The 16,996-nt window shown below is 47.2% G+C and overlaps 1 non-coding gene across 1 annotated transcript; it reads right to left on the reverse strand.

The window, feature by feature from the left end:
* Positions 1-219: 219 nt before the first annotated feature.
* TRNAS-CGA (transfer RNA serine (anticodon CGA)) lies at positions 220-291 on the reverse strand. The gene has a single exon. It is a non-coding gene; the product is annotated as a tRNA-Ser (tRNA).
* Positions 292-16,996: the final 16,705 nt, after the last annotated feature.

Below are 16,996 nucleotides of genomic sequence, written 5' to 3' on the forward strand. Positions count from 1 at the left end.
AGAAGCGAGACCCTCGCTAAGCAATTAAGCAAACGAGGGAAGGGGAATGAGGGGCTCGTTATAAATATGAGAGAAGCCAACAGCCACAGAAACCAAGGAGCACAGGGGATTTTTTTTAATTTATTGATTTTCTTGTGGTGTTGATCAAGTAAGAATATTACTGAATATGTTGTCGCTTAAAGCTAATTGATTAGAAAAGGAGAAGAAAAAACAACCACATGCCGCCAGTGGGGTCCGAACCCACGACCTCCGAATTTCGCGTCCGGTGCTCTACCTCTGAGCTACGGCGACGGCTGTCAAATGTTCTGCTTTCGAGGGTATTTATGTTTACAAATAACCTAACGTTAGATGGCGTTCTACGTCACACCAGCGGTAACTCAGGACGTTCCACGTACGCCGCTTACGAACGTGGGTGGCGCTGATGAACACTCTCAAGGTTAGATTATTTGTAAACATAAATACCCCCGAAAGCAGAAGGTTTGACAGCCGTCGCCGTAGCTCAGAGGTAGAGCACCGGACGCGTAATTCGGAGGTCGTGGGTTCGGATCCCACCGGCGGCATGTAGTTCTTTTTTCTTCTGCTTTTCTAATCAAATACGAGTAGCTTTAAGCGACAACATATTCAGTAATATTCTTACTTGATCAACACCACAAGAAAATAAATAAATTAAAAAAATTCCCTGTGCTCCTTGGTGTCGGTGGCTGTTGGCTTCTCTCTTCTTTAAAGAGGTGCAGCCTGTCAGCATGGTGACTACCACTAATGAAATCCTACGATTCTACAGCACATAGCCAGGTGGACTCAAGTTCACCTGCGACTGTCTTGTTGCCAACGCGATGCAGTTTTTAAGTGTCGTCACTTCTTTGAGCCATGTGTGTTCTGGATATGCCACCCAAGGTCCAAGAAAAGTGCGCTGCCTTTCGATAGCGTTCATTCTAAAAGGGACTGTAGCTAGCTCTAATCTTCAGGAAGCTCTCCATAAATTTTGCCCACATGATTTGTGTCAAAGATTTTATGACCAAGTGGGTTTCCTTATTAGTGCTGGTTATGCAAGTGCATTTATTTCCAGTCTTTGTGAAATGTTTGGTTTAGTTTGGTTTATGGGGTTTAACGTCCCAAAGCGACTAAGGCTATGAGAGACGCCGTAGTGGAGGGCTCCGGAAATTTCGACCACCTGGGGTTCTTTAACGTGCACTGACATCGCACAGTACACGGGCCTCTAGAATTTCTCCTCCAAAGAAATTCAACCGCCGCGGCCGGGATCGAACCCGCGTCTTAGGGATCAGCAGTCGAGCACCATAACCACTGAGCCACCGCGGCGGCCTTTGTGAAAGGCTGGTCTACGAAACAACAAAGACAGAAAAGCGAAGCAAGAAGCGAGCAGCCACGTTATTCCGCATTTCCGTATTTCGCGCAATATTAAGGAGATGGAAAATGGACATGACATCAATGTGATTTTCTCTGCCCCGTATCGTGCACGTATCATGCTCTGAGAAGCACATCACCAAGTACACAAAATCAAGGAGCAAGCTTATTTATAAGATCCCCCCACATGCAATAGCGATTACAATGGACAAACGGGAAGATGCTATAAAGATACCGCCTAAAGATACAAGTTGAACGCAAAAATAAATCCGGCGGTTTCTTGGCATACCATTGTAACATATGTGGTTGTAATCCACTATGCAACAAAACCAAGTTTCTTGGATACCTCAAAGACAAACAGAAGCGAGTTCATTTAAGCTTTTCTGATTCAGAAAGTGGTAGAGAAGTATGTCAGCACACTGTCTGTTTCCATACTTGATAAAGAGCTGCGAATTCTGGACGGACACCTCAAGGCTGTTTCTTTTTTGCTGAAGGTAATTTCTACTCTCTTTTCTGCGATTTTATACGTCTTGGTCACCCTTTGAATGGGATCACTTCTTTTGTAGACAATGTCTACATTGGTTTCTTGTTTTTGCCTTTTTCTCCTTTGACGCAGCCCGGCTAAGAGGTACACCATTCTGTGTTGATAAACACAGGTTATTTGTTGTTTATTCCAGGTTATAAGCCGGTTTGATATCAATTTTCTTTTTCCTTACTGTATAGAAGTGTGTGGTGTGCGGTTAGCAGGCAATGACGGCACGGGGAAATATGGCCTTATCGCTCGATCGTGTGACAGACGGCGGTGGTTGTGCCTATCAACACCCGTCTTGTAAAAACGCTGCGTCTTGTAAGTTTTATTTTTCATCGTCCACGCTATCTTTGCGCTGTTTCTAATAGTGCAAGAATAGAGTAGTTTTTTTTATTACAATTAGGCTAGGCACGACGTATTGCAAGAAGCATCACAGATGGCGCCAGCTACACCAGGAACGAAAACCGCGGAAAGCGCGACTCGTCAGGAAGCCAAGCGCACCTTCGTGCGCGGCCGAACTATTTGAGGCAATCACATCGTCACGGACACTTCGCCCCGGGAGCCTTTTTTGCAAAGAACTGATTACCGGTAATCAATTAGAAAAACAGTAACTGAATTGCCCGAAACGTACCGTTTGAAAAAGAGATCATTTTATAAGAAAATTACACAAAGACGTAATTAAATACAATGAGTTGATTACGTACAACTCTGTTCCGCGTACAGTGACTGTGCAAAAGCGTTATTAGTGAATTCGATCCGTTGATCACGTTTAAAAAAAAAACTATGGTTGACGCATCCAGTGCGCACAGGAGCTATAATGAGCATGCAGCGAAGCTGCCGTGATTTCTCGTTAGAATAAATCTCAGGAAAGTCGGACATGGCGATAATAACCTTACTGTGTATAGATAAGGAGTCATATTTCAGCCTTTTATGTTTCCTTCGGGACTATAATGCGGGACGAACAACTAGTGTGCAGAGGGCGGAAGAGGACGAACAAGGGCCTAGCCACATAGTTTGGCACTTCTGTGTCTCCCGCAGCGCTTGCTCCACCTGTCACTTGTGGTGGGAATTGGTCGGAGTCGGAGGCTTTGATTTTGTGGTTTCCAGCGAACTTTATTCTTGTGCATATCAGTAGCCGAGCCGGTAGCATGTGTAATGACCGGTAAGTTAGGCAGCACTTGGCAACACGGTTCTTGTGGAACAGCGATGTGTGTACCCTGCAGATTCATCCGCGACTGGTGGCAGTGCACGGCGAGCAGGCAGCATCCCGAAGAATGGTATTCTAGTATGTGGAAGGCTAGAAAGCGAGCCGCATATCAACAGCGAAGTGGACCAGGCCTGGACGGCTGCCAACTGTGCTAACGCCAGCCTCATCGCGCAAGTGGAAGCCATAGCTGCCAGCATTCCACTTGGTAGAAGAGAGTTCTTCGGGGTGCTGCCTGCTTACCGCACACTGCCACAAGCCACCACTGAATCTACAGAGAGCTGAAACCCTTCTGCCACAAGAACCATGTCGTTCAATGCTGCCTCTCCTTGCTGGTCACTATTCATGCCGCACGCTCGGCTACTGGCACGCACAGGAAGAAAGTGCACTTCCAGCCACAAAAGGGATTCCTCTGACTCATGCTACCGTCCTGCAGTGAAAAACAGTCTCCACTACGACTGACAGGTGGAGCATGCGCTGCTGGAGGTACACGAGCTCAAACCAATATGGTGCAGGCCTCGCATATCTCCACTTTGATGTAGCGGAATATTGTAATTGGATTTGTTATTGTAACTGCAAGTGTGTGATAGCTGATTTTTCACCGCTTACAATGGAAAAAAGATAGCTATTTTGTACGTATATTGTGCCTGTCATGGATTTATCACTACATGGAATGAATAATGTAATTTAATACATAATTTATTTGCATCCGTCATAAGTATAAAAAGGTAATTTTCTCATACTCATGACAAGATAGGTATAGAATACATTTACTGAATTTGCGTTCCTTTTATTTTAGAGCGCTAGCCTGAGCACATTTAGCCTGAGCATTTAGCCTGAGCACCCTAAATCCTACATCATTTATTTTTTTTATTTGTTGACTAGCTGTATTGCCGTTGAGGCAACACTGCAGGGGGAATTTCATTCGAAAAACAACGGTTATACAAGGTATTCATACACTCAAAGGGTGGCAAAAAACGTCAACGGACGTCATTTAGGCAACATGTGGCGGAAGATTCCAGGCGCGTGCTGTGTGCGCAAAAGAAGATTACCGAAAGGCGTAAACTTATCGACCTTCAAGTTATCTACCTTTAAATGGTCATCTTTCTTTGGGATATATACGAACGTAGTTTCATGTATTTCTCGAGACTAATGCCAGCCTGGAATTGATATATGTTACAAAAAACTTTAATCGCAGATTTCTTCTGCGAGTCTTCAGGCCCGGCCACCGGAGGGTATGTTTAATCGCCGTCAAACTGAGCTTTTGTGTCGTGAATTCCGAAGACAAACCTGGCAGCCATGTTTTCTCTTTTTTCAAGTTTATTAACTAAATGTGAGGTGCAAGAGCCCCAACATAGGCATGCGTACCATTAGGTAGGGAACTGAAACCCAGCACCGAAGCTGCTTATTCGTTGAGTTATTTATGTGGCATCGCAAATTCGAAGTAGCTGAAACTAAAGTAACCTCACAGACTCGATACCTGGGTTCTTAATAAGAGAGCTTCCTTGTACAGGTGACGTGCATACATTTGCATACAATTAATGACATCTGCCAACGTACACATTATGTTGCCATCATATCGAAATCATTCTTTAAGGTTTCATAGACACTATGGTTGTCACTGACTCTGTGGGTACAAGCGGAGATAAACGTACCGTCTTTTAAGAGCTAAAGCTCTAACTCTGGTAAGTATAGCGCAGTACCTTAACGCTGTCGCTAGGGCTTCATTGTTTCGCACGATTCTTCACTGTTACAAATATTTGCACCAGCATTTTCACTATTTTCACCCACCTTTCTTTCGTTCGGCGCCATCTTGTTTCGTCAAGTAGCGAGTACTTGTAAAAAATTCTCGAATCGTGTTGGATTTCATTCTACTAGTATTTGATTAGGATTTTAAGACCACTATTTGTATTCGATTAGACAGCTGCGCTAGAGTATTCGTATTCGATTCAGTTTCGGAAAAGTGCTATTCGCAAGCCTCTTACAATATGTACTGCGCGTGGGAACTGCTGGCGCAATGCACTCAAAAGGATGCGATTTCACGCGCGCCAATTTTCCGCCATGTGTTTCGCGGCTCTTCAGCTGCATGACATCTATTTCGGGACAATCGGCGACACGCGCACAGCACTTCCCGTAAACGACAGGATTTATATAATCTCAACCAATCTGTGAATCTGTGCAAATCCTGCAACTCACTTCTTCAGACCTGCGCCACGGCTCGTTACACTCACAGGCAGTGAAGTTTGCCTTTAAATTGGTACCTGTTGCTGATACAGCCCGCTACAGTGGCTGAATGGCTTCGGAATTCAGCTGCTGAGATGCACTTGGTTGAATCTCAGCCTCGGTCATGGTGTAAGAAATATTTCAGGTGTAGTAACAGCACCTCCGCGGCCGCGGAAATCTCGTACCAATTTCGGCGCTTCACCGTGAGATGGCGCTACTGTACAGGAGGCTTTCAAATGTGCGCTGTGACGCGTGCTATGAACAACTCTAGCGTTGTCGGTCATGCGTCACCTGTGCGAAATGAACTTAATTAAATTTAATGGTACTTTTCACGAAATTGGTCAGCTAGATTTCCAGGTTATGACCTGATGTTACTTTAAAGATGCGATGGCGTCTGACACCGCGATAATTTTTACGTGTGGTCCGCTTTTCCTCCGGCAACGAACGCCTAACATGGCCTGTTATTGCGTAGATAAAAAAGCACAATCGAGCTGCACCAATTATACCACGACTAGCCATGTCTACCAACGTCCGTTATTTCTCATCGCCACTATTGCTTTCCATGTGTCTGTAGAACAGCTAGACACTGATGCGAATAGCTCGGTAACAGGTCAGCATTCTTAAGGAATTTAGAACCAGAGGTATTGGATGTAATACTGACACCCACAAAAATACTGACAAGGAGTATGTGTGTATATTTTTTTCTGGTAGCACACAAACGGCTTTTTACTACAGGTAGGTGTTTGTTGAGCTCGGGTTAAAAAGAGGGAAGCAGCTGCAAGAATTTCAAAGGCATATAGAACGCACTTCAATTTATTCTCTGAAAACATAAGCAATGAAATGCACCAATTCATTACGCAGTTATGACAACAAACAGGCCCCCCGGGCGATACTTCACTCTGTGACAATGCAACGAAAAGAGAGTACTTCAAAATTTCAAAGAGGATGAAACAGTTTTAAACTACCTTCGATAGCTTGCGCAGCTTTTGTGTTTTGTTTTCAGCATTCTTTTTCAGCTGCTTGCAATACTGACGCATGCGTAGTGCTACGTAATAATGCACGACTTGTGCCATTATGCCGACTTTATGCTCACTGCATGGAAATGAAATCTTATGATTGTCTCGAATGTAGTCGACAGTTATGTCGTAGACATTCATCAGAAGCATGCTTCTTAAACTGTTCTTCTATTTCGGTTATGAGAGAAAATATGGCCACATTTGCATGTAGCAGCCCGCCTCGCGTTTTCTACAAAACTAAGGCTGCTTCGGGCCTGGTCACGTTTGCAGAAGCCGTTAGCCCAGTTTTGCACGCTGAGCAATCGGTGCATTTCAGCAGTTTCCTGCATAGAAATCCGGTAACATAATAAATTATACAATCGGTTACACTAGCTGAGTCGGGTTCGTTGTAAATCAAGTCCTCACATTCACTCTCACTCTCTAGAAGACCGTTAAGTTTGGCCTTTAGCTCATTGATTCGTGGCTCGTGAGGTTCTTTGAAGGCTAGAATCATGTCGGAGAGGTTTATCAGACGCGAGACTTCATTGTCGTGTACCTGGAAGTTACCATATCTTGGAGGTTTCAAGGTGCTGTACACAGAAAGCATGCTATACAGCTGCAAGAAAGTTGGTAGACACGGGTGCTCTTTTTGCCCACCTGCTTGCCGAATATTACCGAAGAGTTTTTCGAGCCCATCTTGGTTAAACTTCGCAGTTAAAACACTTAAAATTGCATTTCTCCAACAGGTACTTGGAAAGTTGCATGCTTGAGAGAATAGTGAATCTTAAGCCCTCGGCAGTTGCATTTGACAGAAGATTTTTGTGGTCAATACGTCCTGCCTTCACGTTTTTTTCCCATTCATTGAGCCAATTCAGAAGAGATTCCAGAACAACAAAATCTTGACTGTGCAGTTTTAACCCTTCCTTCGGATGTTTCCGATTCAATGCATCGAACAAATTGTTCATTTTCAGAGTAAAATCAACAGTGCCCTTGGCATTCTCTAGACCTGGCGTACCACTTTTGGAATAGAACTCTAGCCCATTGGCAACGCTGAGGCTGAACAGCTGTGTTGCTAGTTTCACCCGCATCTTTTCAGTATTTATTGGGTTTAGATGTGACTATGAAGGTTTAGGACAAACCCTCAATTTGCCTTCATGCTTAGTGTATGCAACGTATAGCTTGTCATAGTGTGACCAGAAAACACGGGTACTGTTAACACAAAGCACTTTTTGCTGCAAAAGTCGATTTCGCACGCACTTGACAATATGTGGTACACCTGAAAAAAACATAAACATTCCACGTCTCACAAGCTGGATTGAGGAAGAAGTTCTTTGTTGCCTCTAGTTCTCCGCTAACACCAAACTGTTTCCACATGGAGCGGTTTGTTGCGGAACCATCGCAAACAATTCCGTCAACAAACGCGCCTGCGTCCTCGAGGAGGAGAATAGCCTTTATGATGAGCTCTGCCAACACAGTTCCTTTTGTTGGTCCAGAGCTGGCGAAAATTACAACGGGTTGAGAGTAGTTTTCCCCGAAGGAACGAAATAAAAACACCAGTCCGTGGTCCGCTAGCTTCTCTGGGGCTGCCACACCATTCCCGAAGTCTGAAATCCAGTGCAGGTCATCGTTCTCGCGTTTAGTCGCATCTCTTTCCGGACGTGAATCTCATCGAAAATAAGAATACCATGCCGCTGGAAAGTGTCTTTTTTTGCGAGCTTCTTCTTAAAAGCAGCAAAAAAGCGTGGATTAAAACCGCAGTTCACACCTACCATTGACAAGTATTTCTTTATGGTTGAAACACACGGCAGCGACAATATGTCGTTATCCCTCAAGAATGAGTACGCTGATGGGCTGCGAATGTGAAGAAGCAGGCAGAGTAGTAGCCAATGTTCTGTGTAACGTCGGCCACTTTTGTTCTTGCATTTTGCAGCTGCAATGCACTCTTTTATGGCAGTTGCTTGTCCTTCAGGAATATTTAAGCCACTTAGCTTATCACTGAGGGTTTCATCAGAAATTGAGGAGAGTTTATTCTTCGCCTGCTTTAGCTGCATCGTGATTGTTCGGAGCATTTTTCGTAGAGAGTCAACTGACCTTTTCAGAGCATATCGGGCTCTGTTACTGGCTCCGGGGACAGTCATGCGGAAATAGCGAGGACGTTTTTTCTCTTTGTTTTTCTCGACCATTCGTTTCTCGTGAATTCGAAGTGTCGTTGGAACACGCTCACACTATAAGCACACGCTTCCACTGTGTGTGAGAATCAACGCACATTTTTTGTGCTGCCACTGGCCTGTGATGTCAACAAACGCACTTTCAGGCCGGACTTTAGGATAGGCTATAACGTTCGGTCCACCAGAACAAAAACGTGTTTCGTTGACGCGGGCGATCAAGGACTCAATATCTTGAACACAGCTCACCTCGGAAGGAAATCCACAGGAGCGAGGGGCTTCTTTTCCCAGCAGCGCAACAGTAACTTTCAGCTCGCTGTCAATAGAAACTGCTTTTCTTGTAACGACACGGCTTGGAGGAGCAGTGAAGTACTCGCTGTCATCGTTACCTGACGCAGTGTTTGAAAGCAGAGTTGCGGACTTAAGAAAATGCAATTCTGCATACACAACTGTTCGCACGCCGTCCAGGTCAATTTTATGACAGGCCCACGCAGTGTTCGGGAGTGCTAGGCTATCTGCCGCTTCGAAAATCGCAGGGAACGCATTTGAAGAAAGCATCTTTGGAAGTGCTACAGGAACAACAGCCTCACACAATGGATCTGGCGGTTCCGACAGCATGTCAACGGCAGCGTCAGTAGCAGGTGCAGATACAGGGCAGTCAGATGTTACACGGAGTTTTTTCCTAGCTACAGGCGGTTGGCGGTTCGCGGGTTCTTTCCTTTTTCTCTCCTCCTTCGACATGTGGCTAGGGCAACCGGGGAATATCGTAGGGACTGCGTCCTTCGCCAGGCTAGCTCTTCGCGGCGCACTAACCAGCACATGCCCTTTGTAAACAGCATCCCAAGTCCTTGTAATATATTTTGGGTCAAAATGTTTTTCGCAGACGTAGTCCGTTGCCTGCAACATACGGTCTTTACGCGGAATAGCGTGGCGCCATACCTTCAAGCCTTCCTCTCCTTTCGGAGCCGCAAAGAGCGATACTTTGTCAGCACAGCTCTGGTACCCGGAGTTGCACCGGGGCACAAAGCATTTTTTCCCCATTTCTCTTGCCTTCAAAGAGACGACTTGACTTCACGCATGAAGAAGGTAACCCTTGTCAACGAAAACGCCACCACACAAGTGAAATGATCACGACCAAAGCAAGACACAAACGTGAAAAACAAGCGCAAAAGCAGCACGCTACGAACACAGCGTAATGCGCCAAGCCCCCTCGGCCGTCGTGCCATCTGGTGGCGTGGGAGGGAAATGGGTACTGGTTTTCCTCTCCGGCCGCCGTGTGGACAGCGCGGTGAGCTGTATCACCTGAAATATTTCACCGTGGCCGCGGTGGCCGCTTGTCGATAAAGGCGAAGTTAAAAAAGTCCATCCGTTGTTCGATGTCAGTGCGCGCTAGCAAATCCAAGGTGGTGGAAACAACCGGGATTCTCTGGTCGCGCAGGTGCAGCTTCCAGACTCTAAACACGCAATTCCATACTATAGCATAGCATACCATACCACACAGAAGAGCTCCGTCTTTAAAAGCAATAAAACTGGCAGCAGCCGCAATGCTTTCAACATGACGACGAGAAAGCAGCCCGCATGTTCTTGGGCGCTGGCCACATACCAGACGCGTTAGTGCTGGAAGAGTGCTCGCCAGATTTCTGTGCGACCGGAAGCGTTCTCACGCGAACGAACTCCTCCTCCGTAGGCGGTCAGACTGTTACACGATCCCGAAAAACTACCGCTGTCCGGATATGCGTTGGTTGCGAGCGCCGCAAACAATGGGATATGAGAGGAATACGAAAAAACACGTTCATTGGCAGCGTGGAGACGGTCACATGATTACGCTTGGAGAGAACTGTCACCAGAGGGAAGAGAACGTCAGTCTGTCGCAGTCGCCCTTCACAGCCGTACGTGCTGGCCAGCGAGGCAAGTTATTCCGATCGCATCTCCGGTTCACGACGTTCGGGCACGCTGGTCTTGAAGCCTGTGCGTGGAAGCTCAGAAGGCCGGGCAGTACGTCCACGCAGTAACTTGTTCCGCTCTCTATTGCGCCTGCATTAGCTGACTGGGTAAGCCAATGATGTAGCGCATTGCTTGCTTCTGCTTTTAGCGCAGCAAGGTGCTCAGGTGGCGAATACTACGCTCATTTTACACAGCTAGCCGTCACTAACTTCACTGCTGCTACTCCGGCAGTATAACTCTTTTTACAGATTTGTTAAGCGCTAAGCAGCAGTTCCAGCAACGAAGTAGCAAGATGGCAAGGGGACTTTCGATTGTTAGGCGTGTGTTTTATTTTGGGAAAACGCTCGCTTCATGGTAGTGAAAATTCTGGATGAGCCTGTTTTTCCCTAGCCTATTGCTTCATTTACTTCCTTATTTGCACCTTCATCTTTGCTGTTATCAAGAGGCTAGGCGTGTATTTCTAAGCAGGAGCAGGCAAAGAAATGCTCGCTGTGCTCCTATAAAAAGGAGTGAGCATCAAACAGCGCCTACGCTGAGAGATTTTAAGGTTCGTTCCAGCATTATATGCTATGGTATATTGTCACATGGTATAATATCGTGTGTCATTGCATGGCATGGTATGGAATGGCGTGGTATGCAGGGTTTAACTTCTCAATGCTGCGCATGGGTTATGAGAGCCCAAGTAGTGGGCAGGTCCGGTTTTGTTTTCAAGCCCGGTGGGTATTTACTATGCACTGATATTGAGTCTCATATGGGAACCTTTGATTTTCGTCTCCATCAAAATGCGGCTCGGGTTGAATCGCGCGATTTTGGGCTCAGCAGCCAATCTCCATAGCCACTAAGTCAGTGCGGCAGGTTTAGTGTTTCTCTAAAACCATGCAGCGCTTACTGGTTTAGGCTTAGAAGGTAAAACTGGAGGAAATAGTACATGCACGTAAGTATTGGAGTTCATTTAAATAAATATTTCGTTGAAATGGATCACTTTCATAGACGTTAGTGCACTGCAAACAAAATCCAATTACTTGTATAACTGTGCTTGTTTAAAAAAAAGAGCAAGTTTTCAATGTATGCGTCTTTAGCATCATCACAGCCCACTTATTCCTGTGAACTCTACGATATAGCTGGACTGGCCGGCGCGTTTTCTATTTTTTACAATGGGAGCCTCATACCGCTTAGGCTACCATTCAAGGCCCTGTCCTATCCTCCTCTCCTGCTCTCTCCCGTCGGCTAGCCTTCGCGCCTGCTCAACCGTTTAGGGGAGAGTACTCCCTTGGTGGCGCTTTAGTAAGGAACACGGAGTAACTGGAGCAGCCGCGAACAGCCGCATGCAGGTTCAGAGGTCAGTGCAGTCAGCCTATCCGGGAGTCACTCCAGCCGCTCGTGCTCTATCACTCCAGTAGTCACCTGACCTGGCGAAAGCCGCATCCCGGCAACTAACTGGACTGAGGCGTCGGAAAAGCTCCCATTGCGGGGCTAACGATGCGAGCCTACGGAAGAACTATGGTAACGTATTTAACCCAAGCAGACGTGCGAAAACAGGTGTTTAGCCTGGTTTGTTCATTATTTTTTTTTCTTGGTAGTCGGCACGCCTGGCGGCGATATTAGTTCGATAGTAGTGAAGGGAGGTTTACAAGAACGTTGGAAACGTCTGCGACGAAGACTTTTGCTCAAGTAATCGAAGAAGCAGCGGGCCGAAAGGTAGGCTCACAAGGAGCAGTTTTCCATCACGAGCATCATCCGGCCTCCACGAGAGCTTCGTCGTCGTTGTCGGCGGCGCACGATCACCTTCATTACTTTGGTTTATTAGCGTTTAACATCCCAAAGCGACTCAGGCTACGAGGGACGCCGCAGTAAAGAGCTCCGGATATTTCGACCACTTGGCGTTCTTTGACGTGCACTGACCTGTAGAATTTCACCTGCAACGAAATTCGGCCGCCGAGGCCGGGATCGAACCCGCGTCTTTTGGGTAAGCAGTAGAGCGCCGTAACTGTTGAGCCACCGCGGCGGGTCATCTTAATTCTAGTTACATTAGCTGATGAAGAAGAAGATGTGCAATGCACAGCGCGAGAGTGTGTTCCAGTTTAGCACGAGGCGTGCTTGGCTGCGGAGCCGGAGCGGCACTCGGTCTTATCGCTGTATTGTTCATTGCCTTTTTTTTTCTAGTTACTTGTTGCTTAGATGTGTCGTGTTATGATGTATTAGCTATGTGCTTCGAACTGACTCTTTTCTCGTGCTTCTTTGCTTATGTGGGTTTGTGTGCCACTGTTTCCCCAATGCTTGTATATAGCTCTTGTACATAAAACATCCCATCGTTGTAATAAATACCATCGTGAAGAGAAAAAAAAGCGGTGATATTCTCGTGCAGTGGCCAGCGAAGCTGGGGCGCTATGCTGGAAGGCCCGAGTTTGCTGAAACTCGGAATCTTCCCGAGCTCTAGCGACGCCCTCAGATGAGTGAACTAATGGTAGCAAGACAAAATCCCACCCTCGTCACGCCTCCAACTTCATTGGGTTATCTGGATATATTCCGTGCTTTATCATCACATCGGCGCAACCTCATCGGCTTCTTGGGCGGTCTACACAGAACGGTTCACGTGAGCCAACCGCCGGTGCACTTTTCATTTGTGTGTCGCTCCACCAAGTGCACTGCGTGTGCAATTAGACATACGAGGTTTGTTGAATTTTATAATGCACTTAATACACATTTATAAGCATTTTATAGTGTGCAAGATTTGGATTTAAAGCGCTTTGGAGTGATTTATGCATTATTAAATTTTGCTTTGTACCGCGAGGGAACGCTACCAACGCCCGTCATCAGCTGACCGCCAACGGCGACGAGGTACAGTCTTTGTCAAAAGTTTAGAGCCCAGGGGGTTCACTTCTTAGCCTTGCAGTGGGACTCCTGAAGCATTCTGGGAAGTCCTACCCATTGAAGGAGGCAGAACCAGAAATCTTCTTACCCAGAGGAAATTTGTAGCGCTGGAGATGCATCACGAACCACACAGTGAGGCTCGGAAGCAAACCCCCTGGGCTCCAAACTTTTGACAAAGGCTGTACATGTGCAACGCTACGGAAGTAGTCCGCAAAAAAAAATAAAGAGAGGTGTATCACTCCGCGCTGTTCTGTGGCCGTGTGGTCTAACGCGTCGCTCCGGAGAGTCGACAGGCAATGGGAGCGCGTGGGTTCAAATCCCGCATGGTGAAACTTTTTTATCACACATTTTTTTTTCATCGCAAGTTGAATTTCGCCTGACTTGAATGAGAAAACTCGGTTTGTTCAGAATCGCTTGAATATTATGCCGTGTTCTGAAATGAACTGCATGCATCTGTTCATTTTATGCATACCGCGTTAATGTGAGCTGTCCGAAATTCGTTGTCAATGAGCTCGCACCGGCTTTTGGTCAGTAGTGGCGGTTATCTTCCCGATTCTGCAGCATTGTGACTGTACTTTTTAGATGCAAGTGAGAGGTGTGTGCGAAAGATGACATTCATTCGTCGGATTTAATTAATTAGCACAGTGGTGAGTGCTCTGCAGTGGCCCGATTAACAAGTGGGCATCTGCAACTTTCGATTCGCCGTTGCCGAGGAGCCCACTTTTTTTTTGTGGGCCTCTCTTAAGGTACCTGGCATGTTATGAATTGTTCTGTGGAACCGGTTAGCGGCTGATCCAGTCTTCGCCAAAAGAGTCTGGGACCGACTTTGGCACTGTGCTGTAGAGTAGCCCAAAGGACTTGGCGAGAACAATTATTTTTTTTTTGCTGATTGCAATGTTCAATGCATAATGTGCCTTCCTCGTAAAATAGTTGGCCTTCACCATGTCAGGGCTGGACTTCGAAGGGGCGTTTACGCCAATGTAGGTCCCGTGGACGCATCCCACGACGTCTGTGATGCCGCCGCGCAGAAGGAAACGCTCCTCAACATACGCACGCTCGGCCGCAGTCGTGGGCAATGCGAGCCACCGCTTCTGCACAGCCGCGTCGATAAGCGCGTAGGAGATGTCCCTCACACAGCGGCTCACAGTGCTTTATTGGCGTCCAATAAAGCGGTCTGCGCCGACGCTCCCCTGGAAGCTCCCGGTCGCGAAGAACCGGAGGGCGCAGATGACTTTATCTTCGACCCAAAGCGAATGAAGCCCGGTACGCACTCTCCGCAGGCGTGGGTCGTCGCCTAACTATTTACACAACCATCATACCGATTTTTTGGAGAGGCGAAAATGTCGCTAGAATTCGTCGTCGGCCAAGGCAGTAAACGGGTCCAGCCGGCCGTACTGACATTTGCCGTCAGAGGAAGCGATTACCCAGGCTGCTGCTGCTGCCGCCATGACAGTCCCGAGATGAATTCGGGGCACTTCACCGTTCACGAGTTTAGCTCCGAGTTCACCTGTCAATCAAAACCATTGGTCACGCCCCCGGCGTGCCGTACATAAATTATAGGCGTACGCGCTATGGGTGGGCCACTCCCAACATCCCTGCCGGCTACAGGTATGCTGCGCTGCTGCGCTGATTGCTGACAGACATCGACGATGTTGACCATCGAAATATAACAGGCAAAACGGACGTCATCGCTGATAAATCTAAGCACCTCTGCGAAGAACACGCAACGTGGCGAAAGCCGCCGATTTCTTCGCTCGCATACCAAGACTGCACAACACTATAGCCTGTTGCAACCACGTAAGACACAGCACAACGCTGAAGGCGCGTCACACCTGCTTGCAAGGCGTCAAACACGGAGCACGACGACGAACCGGTGCTTGGAGCACGTCCTACTCCAACAACATCGCATCACAGGTGTTTGGCTTGGCCGTCCTTTCATCGGTGATAAAGCTCAGCATCAATGTGTCAAACACTTCTGGGATCGACAAACGATCGCTGCTCCAGACCCAGTGCAATAAAGTGTTTGTAATTTCTAGCACGCAAGCACTGTGTATTTCACAACCGTAACACCTTTCTCTGTTGTAAGTCCGATTCCATTATTACAAACAGGATCCCTCACCTGCCCGAATGATATTAATGCGATGCCCCTGCGGTGTACAACGGCGATCGACGTTAGTGACCAAAACCAGTCCGCAAAACCTTGAAGTGCGCGACGTTAACAGATATTACGCAGATACGCGCGCCACCCCCTTCACAGCTTTTAGTCAGCGTCTGATGACATAGGATGAGTTGTGTCGCTGGTTAGCACGCTCTTCGCATCCGCAGTGCACTAAAGAGGCGTCACACACAACAGGCATACGTAATGAATCATTGAATACAGCCAAACAGCAATTTTTTTTTTCTCACACCGCATCACAGCCGCTCGCACGGCCAATTTCTACCGCTAAGATTCACCAAGAGCGTACTAAAGGCAATGGTTGGCCATAGCGGGGTGCGGCAGCGGCCGTAGCAGCGGAGAGCTCCACCTGAGGTCACTGCAGAGAGCAGCAGTGACGCGGGGGTGCAGTGAAGTTCAGTTTTTTGCTTTTGTTTATTATGCAAGCCAGAAGATGCATGACTGTTATATTTTGATAAACGACCCAATAAAATATATTATCGCAATGGCCGAAAAATAAGATAGATTCAGCGTGTAGTAGTTGCCCAGTCTTTCCAGTCGAAGGCAGCGCTACCGGCGGCGTGTCAGCGCAGGAGCTCTCTCGTTTTCGACACGGTGGGCTGCCGCTCTAGTTCGTATGCAAGCCACGCTGCAAGCAATTGCCTCACTATCGCCTCTAGCGGCAGAAAGTGTCAAATCTTTGTTAATTTCCTAAAGCTATGCTTTTCAACAACGCTTCATTGGATTCCGATTTTAAAATACATTTGGAAATGAACAAAATGTTCATAATATTATCTGTTGCCTTTTAACGTATTCGAGAGAAGAGAAAGGGTTGATACAAGAGTGCACCTAGTGCGCACTGTTCGTCTTCGGAAATGGAGAGACAGATAGAGCTGAAAGAGAAGACACGCCTTTGACGCGCCCGAAAAGGCGTGTCAAACAGCTAGCGGCGAGTGTGCAGATAGATAGCAGAGAAGTCACGATTTCGCGATTGCTGATATGGCGCTGATAACTTCAGGTAGCGCTGCGGCCTGGTATTGCGCAGTGTATTGTGTTTGAAGTGTGAAACAGGCGCGCAGGGTGCGCTTGTATCGCCTTTACGTGGCTTTATCTCTACATTTTATTGTCCGCTGCCTGCGCACGTTCCGCGCTATCTTCGTTCACTGACTGCCGTCATCGCAAACTCGGATGAAACTCGGGCGAGCGCCAAACTCGGGCCTTCCGGCATAGCGCCCCTGGTCTGTTTACGCCGTCGCTGGTTCGAATCCCAGTCGTGGGACTTTATTTATGGTTTGGCCGGGATCACCCCCAAGGTCACGTCTCACACAATCTCGGTGAGGCGATTTCAGCTCGTGAAGTGTGTGCTTTCGCACTGAAAGACCTGTTTTGGCTCACTAGCGCAATCCAGTCCCCTGAAACATCTGTAGGTATGAGCGCACCTATGTGTTGTACCCTTTGGTAAAAATGACATGCCTCTGCAACGTGAGGGAATTTTTTTTTCTCAAAAGGCACATCCAGTAGAATTTTACTGAGGACGATGCATTGGCA

This window comes from Amblyomma mixtum, chromosome 3 (genome assembly GCF_055824585.1).
Source record: "Amblyomma mixtum isolate Tamu chromosome 3, ASM5582458v1, whole genome shotgun sequence".
NCBI lineage: Eukaryota > Metazoa > Arthropoda > Arachnida > Ixodida > Ixodidae > Amblyomma > Amblyomma mixtum.